Source organism: Manis pentadactyla, chromosome 6 (assembly GCF_030020395.1).
Source record: "Manis pentadactyla isolate mManPen7 chromosome 6, mManPen7.hap1, whole genome shotgun sequence".
Taxonomy (NCBI): domain Eukaryota; kingdom Metazoa; phylum Chordata; class Mammalia; order Pholidota; family Manidae; genus Manis; species Manis pentadactyla.
In genome coordinates, this window is record NC_080024.1 from 66,795,510 (window position 1) to 66,812,838 (window position 17,329).

The window sequence follows — 17,329 nt, forward strand, 5'->3', positions numbered from 1 at the left end:
TTGATGATAAACACTTATTTCTCATGTGTCTGTGGGTTGGTTGGACAGGTTTTATCAAACTGCAGGACTGGTAGGGTTTGCTTGTTGCTGTGTGGCAGGCTTTACACACAGCTTTACAGCTTTACATCTGCTCCATGTGTATTCATTCTGAGGTCCAGGATGAAAGGATAGCAGCCGCCTGGGGGAAACTTTTCTCATGGTATTGAGAGAGATGTAAGAGAATGAGCCTAAGCTTGCAAGTACATGGCTACATCCAAAGTCAAAGGTCAAGGAAATACACCCGGCCTCCTATGAGTCTAAAGCAAGCTATATGGCCGAACCTATCAACAGTGGAACAGAAAAATAGACTCCCATGGAAGTGGGGACTAGGAGAGGAATTTTTCTGTCAATTATCTAATCTACTACAATACTCGGTTATTGTTTTGGTATATAGCCGTACAGACATTTTTTAATGGTGTTTGTGAAGGGGGTTGGATTCATTGAGCTATAATTTGCATTTGCTAATAAAATTCATCTTTTAAAAAGCATATAAATGTATAACCACCCCAAAATAAAGATATAAACACTTTTGTTACCCCAGAATGTTCCCTCATGCCTCTTTACACTAAGTTTTATCCCCCACCCTCAGTCCCTGGCAATCATTGATCCACTGTCACAGACTTATTTTTCTGAGCATGTAAACTCTCATTTTATAAAATGAAATCGGATTGCTATGGAAAACATTGTTACGGAAAATACTGGAAAACTTGGCCGGGATTACTGATGGAATAACTAAGCGGCGCTCGGAGGTCTTGGAGTGTTGAGGGTTCATTTCACACCGGCGGGCTCAGAGGGGAGTAATCTCGTAAGGTCTGAGCCCTGAGCACAAGCAAGGGAACAATTTATATTATTTTGCTATGTGGCATTTCGGCACGTGCAGGGCAAAAGAGGAGCCTGGAGGAGGGGAGGAGGGAGCTGGGAGGGCTTTGCCAACTGGAGGAAAAAAGTGGTTTGCTGACCTTGACGGCTGTGTTGAATATCTTCCTTATTACTCCCACCTCTGATGCCCCTTTAAACACTTCGTTTTAGGGGCATCATATTTTTTGGTTTATGATAGGGTTATAATGGCTTGTAGTTATACTTGTAATTGCTTTGAGCTAGGACTTTTTTCCTTGTGACTTTTTTGTTAAAGACTTGAGTACTTTGTGAAGAACACAAATGGTTATGTTTTTCTGCGTTTGTATGAACTTTGTGTGTACAGGTTGAAATGAGTCCTTCAGACCTTTGATAAGCCTGTGTTTAACAAAAAATTCTCAGTTTTTTTCAGTCCTAATTTATTTTTATGCAGCTGAGCATTACACTCAGGCTGGCTTATTCGAGTGTGAGAGGACAGGTGCTGAAGGTGTAGGGCCACTGAGGGCAGCTCCCTTGGGTGGACCACGCACTTTATAACTTTTGTACGGTTAAACATTATAGAGAGGTACTTTGGAAGTGCAGGCTGAGACTTGAGTTCAGCTGGGAGAGACAGGTAAGTACAGCTAAATAACAATGATTACCCAATAGATAACAGAAAGGGCAACTTTTTGAGGAACAGTTTAGTCAGAGGGGCAGCAGCAGAGAATTTAATGCTCAGGATGAGAGATTTTATTCTGGCAAGGGCCAGGATCCATGGTGTGCAGGTGTTCATTAGTCAGAGGGTAATTGTCAGATGTGGAGGTGGAGAGGATCTGGAGGTCTGGTTGGGCTTTTTACTGATGTATCTTTGTTTGGTCTAAAGTATGGGCTCTTCCACTCTGGAATGATGGACCCATGGAGTGATGCCTGTAACTTTGAGGGCAGTAGGAGTAGTTAGAACAACAATTTGGGGCCCAGTCCACTGAGGTTTGAGGGATTACCTTTAAAATTTTTTGATTCAGACTGAGTCCCCAGCTTGGAAGCAATGTATTGGGGTCCCTAATCAGAGATCAGGGCTCTTTCTATGGTATGTTGCTGCAGCTTATTTAGGGTGGCTCTTAAAGCTTAGAGCTGTTCTCTTACTCTCTTATTTTCTATCTGGTGTAGGTTCCCTGGGAGGCTTTCTAGACACAGGGGAGGGTGTCTATACACTAATTCAAAAGGGGAAAAGCCTAGAGTCCCAGGTGTACAGCGAGCATGCAGGAGAGCCAGGGACAGTAGGTCTGGCCACGGGAGGCCAGTTTCTTGGCAAAACTTAGTTAGGGTTCTTTTGAGTGTGTGATTTATTCACTCCACTTTCCCTGAACTTTGTGGCCTGTATGCAGTGTGGAGTTTGCAGGTAATATTGAGAGATTTAGTTCAAATCTGTACTGTATCTGCTACAAAGGCAGGTTAGTATTGCTTTTTGAGGATGGCTTCTAGTGCAGTTTTTCTTAGGTGGGTAAACTGATGGTATTTGTTGATTAGATGCTTTCCTGTTGTAGTTGGGACAAAGATGTGTCTGTCAGGCAGCAACTGTCATTTCTTTTTTTTTTTTTTTTTTTTAAATTAGGATGGCTCTTTCAGCCATGGCCCAGTCTTTCTCTTTTTCAGTGTACTTGGGTGGAGGGGGCTCCACTGGGGGCGTTAGGGCCATGGTGAGGGAAGGAGCTTCATCTGTTTTTTTATTGGCTGTTGTTTTAATTGCTTTATCTGCTAGTTGGTTCCCCTGCGTTGTTACAGGGTTGTTTTCCTTTTGGTGTTCTGTGCAATGCAGAATTGCTACTTTTTCTGGGAGACAGAAAGCCTTGAGGAGTTTTAGTATTGTACCAGCTGAGAGTTGGAGAGGAATCAGTGTCCCTGTGTGTTTAAGAGGGACACAACAGTATGGGGGACTTTGACATTTATTTTTTTGTCCCAAAGTTTATCTGCTTTTTTTAATGAATGAAACTGTGGCTGCCAGTGTCCTGAGGTAGGGTGGCCATCCTGTCTCAGTTGGGTTTAGTTTTTTCTTTTTTGACAGGTATGGAACTGGCTGCTGCCAGGGCCTAACAGTTATGTGAGAACTTCAAGGGCTATTTTTTTCATGTATGAAGAGACTGAAGGGTTTTTTTGTATCTGGCAGGCCTAGGACTGGTGTCTGTTTTGAAACAGCCTTTATTTCCAGGAAGGTGGCTTTTGCCTTTTTTGTCTAGACAAGGGGTTCTTGGTATGGCCCCCTCAGGAGGCTGTAGAGGGGTTTTTCCATTGCTGAGAATCTGGGAATCTAGATTTTGCAGAAACCGGTGGCCCCCAGGAACTTTTGTGTGAATTTCTTCATCTGGAGCTGGGCTAAGGAGATGATGACTTTTTTCTTCTTCGGCCCTAGTGCCCTTTTTCCCTGGGTGAGGAGGAAGCCCAAGTACTGGACTTGCTGCTGGCAGATCTGTGACCTTTTTTTATGAGTCTTGGTATCCTGAGTCTGACAGAAGTTGCAGGAGGGCCTTTGTGCTTTTTGCACAATTTTTTCTGGGTGTCACTGGCAAGGAGGAGGTCATCTACCTATTGCAGGAGGGCGCAGCATGTGGCTTCCCTCAGAAAGCTGGGAAGGTCTGCGGCCAATGCCTCTCCAAAGAGAGTGCGTGAGTTCTTGAACCTTTGTGCAAGCCGCGTCCATGTTAACTGCATCTGCCATCTGTATCCGGTTCAGTCCATTTGAAGGCAAATGGGCTGGCTTTGGGGAGCCAGCGGGAGGCAGAAAAAGGCATCTTTTAAGTCTAGGCAAGGGAACGATTTGGCAGACCCCAGGATCTGGCTGGGGAGGGTATACAGATTTGGGACCACTGGGTGTAAAGAAAGAGTCACCCAGTTAATGGCTCGCAGGTCTTGAACAGCCTGGTGCCCTGCTCCTGGCTTTTTGACTGGTAGAAGCTGGGTGTTCCAGGGGGACTGACACTTGGTTAGAATGCCTGCCTCTCTGAGTCTGATCAGATGTTCCTGGATGCCTGCTCTTGACACTTGTGAGAGGGGGTACTGCCACTGTCTTTGTGGCTGGGCCCCCAGAGTCAATTTTACAATGACAGGGGCTCGGTTATGCGCAAGCCCAGGTGGGTTGTCTTCAGCCCATATTGAGGGGAAGGCAGCTCTGAATTCAGGTGGGCTACTTGAGAGGGTCTGGGCACAGAACAGCCTCCCCTCCTCTTCCCTGGGTGCGGCTATTGCCAGGTCGAGAGACCCTGGCTCTTCTTGGCCTGCGTTTAGTTTGAGGCTGGTGCATCCAGTTGGTTCAAAAGTTGTTTGGTCTCTGAGCTTTGAGAGTATATCTCAGCTGAAGAAGGGAACAGGGCACTTGGGTAGGTAGAGAAACTTGTATCAGTCTTTGGGGCGTCCAAGTTCATATTAACAGTCTTGGCAAAAGTGTTGCTGGACTGCCTGTATCTCTGTGGCTCTGAGAATAGTTGCAGTCTTTTTTACTGAAGGGAGTTACAGGGAGGGTGACCACAGAGTGTTCTGCCCCTGTGTCAACCATAAAAGTCATCTGTTGTCCCCCACTTTCACCCTGACTGTGGGCTCATGGGGGCCGAGAGCGAGAGAGCCTGTCCTCGTCAGGCTGAGTCTGCTCCTTCCAGGCCAGCGAGCCTTTCCCTGTGAGGCTCCTCCCGGCAGCAACCAGGCTCTGGGGCTTTCGTTCTTCCAGTGCCCCTTCTCCTCACAGTAAGCACACTGGTCCCTGGCTAGGGGCGTTCTAGGCCTCCCCCTTCTTGGTGGCCAGCTTTTCTCTGCCTTTTGGTCATCTCTCTTTCTTTTAGGGCAGCTGCCAGGAAGCTGGCCTTTTTCTTCATTTTTCTTTCAGCCTGTCTGTCAGTCTGAACTTCTCTGTTTAGATATACTTTGTTGGCAGTCTTCATCAGTTGAATGATATTTATCCCTGCAAAGCCTTCCAGTTTTTGGAGCTTTTGTCTGATGTCTGGGGTGGCTTAAGCCACGACTGAGGTGTTGACCATTTTTTCATTCCCTGGTGACTCAGGATTGAAGGGGGTGTAGATGTGATAAGCTTCTTACAGTCTTTGATAATAATCCTCAGGAGACTCTCCTGGTTGTTGAGTGACTAAAGATACTTAGGTTATACGCATAGGATCTTTGGACCTGGCTTTGATCCTCTGGAGGAGGGCGTCCTGATATCGGCAGATCTGGTGCTGTCCCTCAGGTGGTGAAGTCCCACTTAGGGTGCTCCTCGGGGACAGCAATATCAGCCCATGCACCCCAATCAAGGACCCCGGCTGCCTCCTCTCTTCTGTTGTGAACAGGGTGTAGAGAAGCTATTGGCAGTCTTTCCAGGTCGACCAATGGGTTTGGAATAGGGATTTCATGAGATCAACCAGGGCTTGTTGCTTTTCTGACAGGGTGTTGTATTTTTAATTGAGGATGTTATTCATGGAGAAGGGTTGATAGTAAAACATGAACTGGCCAGGCTGGATGGTTCAGTCTTTATTATGCCTCTCAGGCTCCCATGTCTCTCACACCAGCATTTAGAGGGTGCCTGCTCCTGGCCAAGGGCACAGTCTGGCTGCTGGTCCAGGGGAGAGTGGGTCCACTGGTTCTGGAGTTGGTGAGGAGGCTCACGGCAGGAAGGTGTCTGGGACCAAGTGGCTGGGTGCTGCTGACCTTGGGGGCGCATATGGTAGGGCCAATATTGGCTCTTCCTCTGGGTCATCAGCAAGAATTTGCAGAGGCTTAGGCTTCTGTTGATTCTTTGCAGGCTTCTTTGTTGAGGCAACTAAGACCCTACCCTGTCCTTGCCTGTTGCAAGTGAATTGCACCCAAGGGGGAAGGGTCTGGGCAACTCTTAACCAGGAGTTAAAGTATGGGAACTGATTAGGATGACCTGGATCTCTAGGGATGACCCACCAGGCTCAGCAGATTGTTGGGACATCTAGGGTTCTTTCTGGAGGCCACCCTACACTAAAGGTGGGCAATACAGATTTACACAGGGTTTTCAACATGCCAGGAGTTAATTTTACTTTGTAGTTTTCTGAAAATCCCTTCCTGAAATTCTTGATCATAGTGTCAAGGACTGTAGGTTTACTGTGCCCTGACCCCATGATGTGTCCGTGAAGGATGCTGCTACAACAGACAAGGGAAGGGTGCCTCCTCTAGAGAGGAGACCAGTCAGATGCCTGTCCGTTCATGCTCCTCTCAGAGACTTTGGTCAGCCTTGACTAAGGTGCACCCATATAAGTCCCGGGCCAGGTCAGCCCAAGCTGAGTCACCATTATGTCGTGGTGGCTGACCATGAATGCGGATGAGGGCCCACTCAGAGTGCAGGCCATGGAATCACAGATTCAGTGCAGACTGAATGGCTTCAGCCACTCTGCACACTCACTCACATACACTCAGACCACAGTTTAAACATTCCCCCCATGGGAATGTCTACCTGTGAGACTTCTAAGAAGTCTTCAGGAGGTGATCAGGCTCCCCTTCCACCCCAACGGGTGCGACTGGCTGGGTCAGGGGCCCTGGGGCCTTACCGGATTCGACGTCGGAACCAGGTCCTCACCTGCCAAGCCTCCTTGAGTCCAGCAGGAACAGTGGAGCAGGGCTGGCCCAGGGCGACCAGGTGGGAGACTGTGGAAAGGTCAGGCAGGGCGCGCCTTCTCTGTTGCTATCTCCTGTTCCATCACCGCCGCGCCATAGCCCAAAACCGGTGGCAACAATGGGCCAACACGGTTGGGTTTCCCAGTAAGGGAACCAAATGTTACAGAAAATATTGTTACAGAAAATACTGGAAAACCTGGACTGGATCACTGACAGAAGAACTAAGCAGCACTCGGAGGTCTTGGAGTGTTGAAGTTTTATTTCACACTGGCGGGCTCAGAGGGGAGTAATCTCCCAAGGTCTGAGCCCTGAACACAGCAAGGGGAGGAATTTATATTATTTTGATATGTGGCATTTCCGCGTGCACAGGGCAAAAGAGGGACCTGGAGGAGGGGAAAAGTTTCCTGAGAGGGCTTTGCCAACTGGAGGGAAAAAGTGGTTTGCTGACCTTGATTGGCTGTATTGAATATCGTCCTTATCAGTATCAACAATATGATTTTTTATTTTTCACCTATCGGCATGTCGTGAGCTCTTGCCATGTCAGTAAGTAGAAATCAAACTTTTTTTTTCTTTAAAGAGCGGCTACTACATTTATTCGGGTGGGGTTGTATTTGTGTGTAATTTTATTTTTATAAATAACTGATACGTGCAAATAGAAAAAGGCACAAAAGGGATTAAGTGAAAAGTCTCTTTTTTGTCTACTAGTCACCTTGCTCCAAAGTGAGACTTAACTAGTTTGTTTACACTGTAGTTTAAATGTGTACAAATTATATAAAATTTCAAAAAATTTAAACAGTACTCTTGATAGGCATTTTTGCCATTTTTAAAGAAAAAAATTATTTTTGTCCTTAAACATTATCATTAATACATGATCAATCTACAATTACAAAATGCAATTAAACAAAATGAAAAATAAATAAAAAATCACCAGAAACTCTGTGATCCAGAGTAGGTATTGCTAAAAATTGGATATATATACTCTTCAAATTTATTTTTTTTAATTTTGCAAATAATAAATGAGTATATGCTTATTACTTAGAATTCAAGCAATATAGCAAAATTTGAAGTAAAATTTAAAAGTTCTTCATGTCTACCCTTTTCAACGTCTGTCTCTAAGTCCCATTTTCCTTTTCGTATATAGCCATTATCAAAAGGTTTGTAGACATCCTGTAATTATGCAATTACTAATATTTATATACAAAACATGTTTAAGTTTGTATATATTTTTAACATGGATGTTATACAGTAAGTATGTTTTTCTGTGATTTTATTTTTTCACACAACAATTTACCTTGAATATTTTATGCCAGAGTATATGGATTTGTTACATCTTCTAAAATAATCATGTTGCATACTAAGAATGTACCATTACTTATTTACTTAACTACATTAGTAGTTAGGGAAATTTTTATTTTTCCCTCTGACCCATTTCTAACAATGGTGCAGTGAACATCCTTGAGCATATATCTTTTGCAACTTTGCTGCAAAGATGTATTTATGTAGGACAGATTTCTTGAAATAGACTTGGGTATTGCATTTGGAGAGATACTGAAAATTGCCCTTTGAGAAGGCTTTAAGTATGTGATCATCAACGTCTGATACCCTTTTCTGTATGATATAATCAGTTCTGGATTGTGCTTTTTCAGAATTCAATGGACAAAAAGTAGTATCTTTTAATTTACATTTCTCTTAATTTCTAGTGAGGGAGAGCATTTTTTTATGAGTAATTGTTCATTTTTTTTTGTTTTTATCATAAATTGGTTATTCCATTTTCCATATGTAGGTTGTTTCATATTGATATGTATGTCATTTATTAATAGATTAAAACTCTTAATAAGCACTTTTTATATGTTGAATATTAATTTATTAGACATTGCAAATTTTTGTCATCTTTTTCTGAATGAGTTTTAGTATTTAGAAGATATTTTTGTGATCAAATCTGTCTCTTTGTTATTATGGTTTTGCTTTAGGTATATTTATTTCTCAAAATCACAGCTGTCTAGTCTAAGTGACGTAGATATATATCATTTTTCAGAACACATGTGTTGCCAAATTGTATATTCCTCAGTTCTTTTAACCCTTAGTAAAAAGAGGAAGAAAACCTTTGGATTTATTGTAATTTTTTTCTTTGGCAGTATAGAGATCCAGGGGTTTGTGTAAGTTAGGGATAGAGCCAATGGCAGAGGGAGACAGATAATTGACCCATGAGTCACCTTTGAGAAATCCCTCTTCTTATATTGGCTGTTGCAACTAAGAGATAATTATAGGTAGCAGCCTGATTTCCAGCAAGCTACCTGGCTAGTGCTAAAACATTCACAGGTATGTAGGTTGTGTTTGGGCCCCAGGATCCCTTTTCCATGTGGTCTGTGACAACAGGTTAGAGGATCCAGCAAGTTTAGGATTAGTTTTAGTTCTTTCTTTGGCTTATCTTCAGTGTACTCTAAGAGTTGTTCATAGGGCTCTGGGATCAGCATAAATTCCTTTCCTTATTCTTCAAAATAGTTTCTGTCTTTATGGATGATGGCCAAGTATTACTTATCCTCATTGCACTCTTAACTGTCCTATTTTTCCCTGAAATCTTTTGAAAAGTCAGGTATGTAGATTTTGATTTAGTTTTCAGTAGTGGTATAGATTTTCCCCTATTCTATTGAAAGCATTGTGGGAATTAGAAGGGGAAGGATATTTTTTATGTGAACATAGGTTGCCAATTTAGTTCCACAAGTCCTACACCTTAAATTTTTTAAAATTAAGGCATCATTGATGTACTATCTTATGAAGGTTTCACATGAGCAGCATTGTGCTTTCAACATTCACCCATATAATCAATTCCCCCAAACTGACCGCATTGCAGTCACTGTCTATCAGCGTACTAAGATATTATACAGTCATTACTTGTCTTCTCCATGATGTACTGTCTTCCCCTTGACCTACCTATATTATCTGGGCTAATTATAATGCCCTTAATCCCGTCCTCCCTCACCCCTACCAAACCTCCCCAAACCCTTCCCTTTGGTAACTGCTAGTTTCTTCTTGGAGTTTGAGTGTCTGCTGTGGTTTTGTTCCTTCAGTTTTGATTTGTTGTTATACTCCACAAATGAGTGAAATTATTTGGTACTTGTCTTTCTCCACCTGGCTTATTTCACTGAGCATAAGCCCTCAAGCTCCATCCATGTTGTTGCAAATAATAGGATTTATTTTCTTCTTATGGCTGAGAAATATTCCATTGTGTATATGTACCACCTCTTCTTTATCCATTCATCTTCTGATGGACACTAAGGTTGCTTCCATATCTTGGCTATTGTAAATAGTGCTGTGATAAACATAGGGGTGCATGTGTGTTTTTGAATCTGGGATCTTATTTTTCTTCAGGTAACTTTTTCTAGGAGTGGAATTCCTGGGTCAAATGGTATTTCTATTTTTAGTTTATTGAGGAACCTCCATATTGCTTTCCACAATGGTGGAACTAATGTACATTCCCACCAACACTGTAGGAGGGTCTCCCTTTCTCCCCATCCTCGCCAGCATTTGTTGTTGCTTGTCTTTTGGATGTTGGCCATCCTAACTCGTGTGAGGTGATATTTCATTGTGGTTTTAATTTGCATTTCCCTGATGATTAGCAATGAGCATCTTTTCATGTGCCTCTCGGTCATCTGAATTTCATCCTTGGAAAAATGTCTGCTCAGTTCCTCCTCCCATGTTTTAATTGGATTATTTGTTTTTTGAGTGTTGAGGCATGTGAGCTTTCTATGTTTTTTTTATGTTAACCCTTAATCAGATCAATCATTTACAAATATATTCTTTGTTTATTGAGTGTTGAGGGATGTGAGCTTTCTGTTTTTTTATGTTAACCCTTAATCAGATAAATCATCTACAAATATATTCTCCCATATACTAGGTTGTCTTTTTGTTCTGCTGCTGATGTCCTTTGCTATACAGAAGCTTTTTAGTTTGTTGTAGTCCCACTTGTTCATTTTTTTGTTTCCCTTGCCTGAGGAAATAAGATCAGGAAAAAAAGTTGCTCATATTTATGTACAAGAGGAATTTGCCTATGTTTTCTTCTATGAGTGTTATGGTTTCGTGACCTACATTCAGGTCACTGATTCATTTCAAGCTTACTTTTTGTGTATGGAGTTAGACAATAATCCAGTTGCATTCTCTTACATGTAGTTGTCCAGTTTTGCAAGCACCATTTGTTGAAGAGGCTGTCATTTCCCCATTGTATGTCCATGGCTCCTTTATCATACATTAATTGGCTGTATATATGTGAGTTTATATCTGGGCTCTCTATTTTGTTCCATTGATCTATGGATCTGTTCTTCTGCCAGTACAACATTTTTTTGAATACTGTGGTTTTGTAGTAAACCTTAAGTCAGGGAAATGTAATCCCAACAGCTTTATTCTTCCTTGTCAGGATTGCTTTGGCTATTATGGGTCTTTTGTGGTTCCATATACATTTGATAACTATTTGTTATAGTTTGTTGAAGAATGCCTTTGGTATTCTGATAGGAATTGCATTGAATCTGTAGATTGCTTTAGACAGGATGGCCATTTTGACAATATTAATTCCTTCTATCCACGAGCATGGGATATATTTCCATTCACTGATGCTTTATTTATTTATTTATTTGGCTATCATTAATCTACAATTACATGAGCAACTTTATGTTTACCAGACACCCCCCATCATAAAGTCCCCACCACATACCCTATTACAGTCACTGTCCATCAGTGTAGTAAGATGCTATAAAATCACTACTTGATTTCTCTGTGTTATACAGCCCTCCCCATGCCCTCCCTACATTATTTCTGCAATTCCTAATGCCCCTTTTTTCCCCCTTATCCCTCCCTTCCCAACCATCTTCCCCAGTCCCTTTCCCTTTGGTAACTGTTACTCCATTCTTGGGTTTTGGGAGTCTGCTGCTGTTTTGACCCTCCCGCTTTTTTTCTTTGTTCTTATTCTCCACATATGAGTGAAATCATTTGGTGCTTGTCTTCTACTGAGCATAATACCCTCCAGCTCCACCCATGTTGTTGCAAATGGTAGGATATGTTTTCTTCTTAAGGCTGAATAATATTCCATTGTGTATATGTACTACATCTTCTTTATCCATTCATCTACTGATGGATACTTAGGTTGCTTCCATATCTTGGCTATTATGTCTTGGCTATTATAAATAGTGCTGTGATAAACATAGGGGTGCATGTCTTCTTCAAACTGGGATGCTGCATTCTTAGGGTAAATTCCTAGGAGTGGAATTCTTGGGTAAAATGGTATTTCTATTTGAGTTTTTTGATGAATAATGCTTTAAACAATGGTTGAACGAGTTTACATTCCCACCTGCACTGTAGGAGGGATCCTCTTTCTCCACATCATCGCCAATATTTGTTGTTGTTTGTCTTTTGAATGTTGGCCATCCTTACTGGTGTGAGGTGATATCTCATTGTGGTTTTAATTTGTATTTCTCTGATGATTAGCAATATGGAGCATCTTTTCATGTGTCTGTTGCCCATCTGAATTTTTTCTTTGGAGAAGTGTCTGTTCAGCTCCAAAGCAAATTGGCTTATTTGCTTTCTGTTTGTTGAGGGACATGAGCTCTTTATATATTTTGGAGGTCAACCCTTTATCGGATATGTCATTTATGAATATATTCTAATACTGTAGGGTACCTTTTTGTTCTATTGATGGTATCCTTTGCTGTACATAAGCTTTTCAGCTTGATATAGTCCTACTTGTTCATTTTGGGTTTTCTTTCCCTTGCCCAGGGAGATATGTTCATGAAGAAGTTGTTCATGATTATGTTCAAGAGATTTTTGCCTATGTATTTTTCTAAGAGTTTTATGGTTTCATGACTTACATTCAGGTCTTTGATCCATTTCAAATTTACTTTGGCTATGGGATTAGACAATGATCCAGTGTCATTCTCTTACATGTAGCTGTCCAGTTTTGCCAACACCAGCTGTTGAAGAGGCGGTCATTTCCCCATTGTATATCCATGGCTGCTTTATCATACATTAATTGACCATATATGTTTCAGTTAATATGTGGATTCTCTATTCTGTTCCACTGGTCTGTGGGTCTGTTCTTGTGCCAGTACCAAATTGTCTTGATTACTGTGGCTTTGTAGTAGAGCTTGATGTTGGGAAGTGAGAACCCCCACTTTATTCTTCTTTCTCAGGATTGCTTTGGTTATTCAGGGTCTTTTCTGTTTCCATATGAATTTTAGAACTACTTGTTCCAGTTTGTGGAAGAATGTTGTAGGTATTTTGATAGGGATTGCATTGAATCTGTAGATTGCTTTAGGCAGGATTCCCATTTTGAGAATGTTAATTCTTCCTAGCCAAGAGCATGGGATGAATTTCAATTTGTTAGTGTCCTCTTTAATTTCTCTTAAGAGTGTCTTATAGTTTTCAGTCTTTCACTTCCTTGGTTAGGTTTATTCATAGGTATTTTATTCTTTTTGATGCAGTTGTGAATGGGATTGTTTTCCTGATTTCTGTTTCTGCTAGTTCATCATTAGTGTATAGGAATGCAACAGATTTCTGTGTATTAATTTTGTATCCTGAAACTTTGCTAAATTCAGTTGTTAGTTCTAGTAGTTTTGGAGTGGAATCTTTAGTGTTTTTTATGTACAATATCATGTTATCTGCAAATAGTTACAGTTTGACTTCTTACCAATCTGGATGCCTTGTATTTCTTTGTTTTGTCTGATTGCCATGGCTAGGACCTCCAGTACTATGTTGAACAACAGTGGGGAAACTGGGCATCCCTGTCTTGTTCCCAATCTTAGGTGAAAAGCTTTCAGCTTCTCGCTGTTAAGTATGGTGTTGGCTGTGGGTTTGTCATCTATGGCACTTATTATGTTGAGGTACTTGTCCTCTATACCCATTTTGTTGAGAGTTTTTATCATGAATGGATGTTGAATTTTGTCAAATGCTTTTTCAGCGTCTATGGAAATGATCATGTAGTTTTTGTCCTTCTTTTTGTTGATGTGGTGGATGATTTTGATGGATTTTGAATGTTGTACCATCCTTGCATCCCTGAGATGAATCCTTCTTGATCATGGTGTATGATCCTCTTGACATATTTTTGAATTCAGTTTGCTAATATTTTATTGAGTATTTTGCATCTATGTTCATCAGGGTGTGTAATTTTCTTTTTTTATGGGGTATTTTCTTGGTTTTGGTATTAGAGTTTTCATGGCTTCATAGAGTGAGATTGGAAGTGTTCTCTCCTCTTCTATTTTTTGGAAAGCTTTAAGGAGAATGGGTATTATTTCTTTTCTGTACGTCTGATAAAATTCAGCAGTGAATCCATCTGGCCTGGAAATTTTGTTCTTGGGTACTTTTTTGATTACTGGTTCAATTTTATTGCTGGTAATTCAGATTTTCTGTTTCTTTCTGGGTCAGCCTTGGAAGGTTGTATTTTTCTAGGAAGTCATCCATTTCTTCTAGGTTATCCAACTACTTAGCATATATATTTTCATAGTATTCTCTTATAATTCTTTGTGTTTCTGTGTGGTCCTTTGTGATTTTTCCTTTCTCATTTCTGATTCTGATTCTGTTTATGTGTATAGGTTCTCTTTTTCTCTTAATAAGTCTGGCTAGGGGTTTATTTATTTTCTTTATTTTCTCAAAGGAGCAGCTCGTGGTTTCATTGATTTTTTTCTATTGTTTTAGTCTTCTCAATTTTATTTATTTCTTTTCTGATCTTTATTATGTCTCTCCTGCTGACATTGCACCTCATTTTTTCTTCTTTTTCCAGTTTTAATAATTGTGACTTTAGACTATTCTTTTGGGATTCTTCTTCTTTTTAAATAGGACTGGATTGCTATATTCTTACCTCTTAGAACTGCCTTCACTTTATCCCACAGAAGTTGGGGCTTTGTGCTGTTGTTGTCATTTGTTTCCATATATTGCTTGTTCTCTGTTTTAATTTGGTCATTGATCCATTAATTATTTAGGAGCATGTTGTTAAGCCTCCATGTGTTTATGAACCTTTTTGTTTTCTTTGTACAATTTATTTCTAGTTTTATACCTTTGTGATCTGAGAAGTTGACTGGTAGAATTTGAAATCATTTTGAATTTACTAAGTCTCTTTTTGCAGCCCAGTATGTGGTCTATTCTGGAAAATGTTCCATGTGCACTTGAGAAGAATGTGTATCCTGCTACTTTTGGATGTAGAGTTCTGTAGATGTCTGTTAGGCCCATCTGTTCTAGTGTGTTGTTCGATGCCTCTGTGTCCTTACTTATTTTCTGTCTGGTGGATTTGTCCTTTGGAGTGAGTGGTATGTTGAAGTCTCCTAAAATGAATGCATGGCATTCTATTTCCCTCTTTAATTCTGTTAGTATTTGTTTCATGTATGTTGGTACTCCTGTGTTGGTTGCATATATATTTATAATGGTTATATGGTCTTGTTGGACTGCCCCATTTATCATTATGTAATGTCCTTCTTTATCTTGTTATTTTCTTTGTTTTGAAGTCTATTTCATCTGATACAGTTACTGCAACACCTGCTTTTTTCTCCCTATTGTTTGCATGAAATATCTTTTATGATCCCTTCACTTTTAGTCTCTGTATGTCTTTGGGTTTGAGGTGCATCTTTTGTAGACCGCATATAGATGGGTCTTGCTTTTTTTAATCCATTCTGTTACTCTGTGTCTTTTGATTGGTACATTCACTCCATTTACCTTTAGGGTGATATTCGATAGATATGTACTTTTTGCCATTGCAGGCTTTTGATTTTTAGTTACCAAATATTCAAGGGTCTGTACTGTCTAACTATCTTCTGTACTGTCTAACTGTCTAACTTAACTCTCTTATTAAGCTATTGTAAACAAAGTCTGATGGTTATTTTTTTTTCTTTTGATGGTTAGCACTTAAAAAATTTTTTTTATTAAGGTATAATTGATATACACTCTTAAGAAGGTTTCATATGATAAAACAATGTGGTTACTACATTTACCCATATTAACAAGTACCCACCCATACCTTAATGCAGTCACTGTCAATCAGTGCAACAAGCTGCCAGAGATCCACTATGTCCCTTCTCTGTGATACACTGTTCTCCCCATGATTCCCCACAGCATGTGTACTAAACATAATACCCCTCAGTCCCCTTCTCCCTCCCTCCCCAACTGCCCTCCCACACCCCTCCACCTGTGGTAACCACTAGTTCCTTCATACAGCCTCTGAGTTGGCTGCTATTTTGTTCCTTCAGTTTTGCTTCATTCTTATACTCCACAAATGAGGGAAATATTTTGGTATTTGTCTATCTCTGCCTGGCTTATTTAACTGAGCATAATGTCCATGTTGTTGCAAATGGTAGGATTTGTTTCTTTCTTATGGCTATCTCCATTGTATATATGTACCACATCTTCTTTATCCATTCATCTACAGATGGACACTTAGGTTGCTTCCATATCTTGGCTATTGTAAAAAGTGCTTCGAAAAACATAAGGCTGCATATGTCTTTTTGAATCTGAGAAGTTGTATTCTTTGGGTATATTCCAAGGAGTGGAATTCCAGGATCAAATGGTATTTCTATTTTAATTTTTTGAGGAACCTCCACATTGCTTTCCACAATGGTTGAACTAGCTTACATTCCCACCAGCAGTGTAGGAGGGTTTCCCTTTCTCCACATCCTCACGAGCATTTGTTCTTCTTAGTCTTTTCAATGCTGACCATAATCACTGGTGTGAAGTGATATCTCATTGCGGTTTTAATTTGCATTTCTCTGATTATTAGTGATGTGGAGCATCTTTTCATGTGTCTGTTGGCCATCTGAATTTCTTCTTTGGAGAACTGTCTCTTCATATCCTCTGCCCATGTGTTAATTGGGTTATTTGCTTTTTGGGTGCTGAGGTCTATAAGTTCTTTATATATTTTGAATATTAACCCCTTGTCAGATATGTCATTTACAAATATGTTCTCCCATAAGGTAGGATGCCTTTTTGTATTGTTGATGATGTCCTAGACTGTACAAAAACTTTTTAGTTTGATGTAGTCCCTTGAGTTCATTTTTGCTTTTGTTTCCCTTTCTCAAAGAGATGGGTCCAGGAAGAAGTTGCTCATTCTTATATTCAGGAGATGTTTGCCTATGTTGTCTTCTAAGAGTTTTATGGTTTCATGACCTACATTCAAGTCTTTAATCCATTTCAAGTTTACTTTTGTGTATGGGGTTAAACAATAATCCAGTTTCATTGCATGTAGCTGTCCAGTTTTGCCAACACCAGCTGTTGAAGAGGCTGTCATTTCCCCACTGTTATGTCCATGGCTCCTTTATCATATATTAATTGACCATATATGGTTGGGTTTATATCAGGGCTCTCTGCTCTGTTCCATTGGTCTATGGGTCTGTTCTTTTGCCCGTACCAAATTGTCATGATTACTGTGGCTTTGTAGTAGAGCTTAAAGTTGGAGAGCATAATTCCCCCTGCTTTGTTCTTCCTTCTCAGGATTGCTTTGCCTATTTGGGGTCTTTTGTGGTTCCATATGAATTTTAGGATGATTTTCTCTAGTTTGTTGAAGAATGCTGTTGGCATTTTGATAGGAATTGCATTGAATCCATAGATTGCTTTAGGCAGGATGGTCATTTTGACAATATTAATTCTTCCTATCCATGAGCATGGGATGTGTTTCCATTTATTGGTATCTTCTTTAATTTCTCTCATGAGTGTCTTGTAGTTTTCAGAGTATAGGTCTTTCACTTCCTTTGTTAGGTTTATTCCTAGGTATTTTATTCTTTTTGATGCAATTGTGAATGGAATTGTTTTACTGAGTTCTCTCTCTGCTAATTCATTATTAGTGTATAGGAATGCCACAGATTTCTGGGTATTAATTTGT

At 40.3% G+C, this 17,329-nt stretch overlaps 1 protein-coding gene across 5 annotated transcripts in view; it reads left to right on the forward strand.

Annotated features, from left to right (window-relative positions):
- The window catches only part of CFAP210 (cilia and flagella associated protein 210), an 89,496-nt gene that overhangs the window by 22,883 nt on the left and 49,284 nt on the right, over positions 1-17,329 (forward strand). The window lies entirely within an intron of this gene.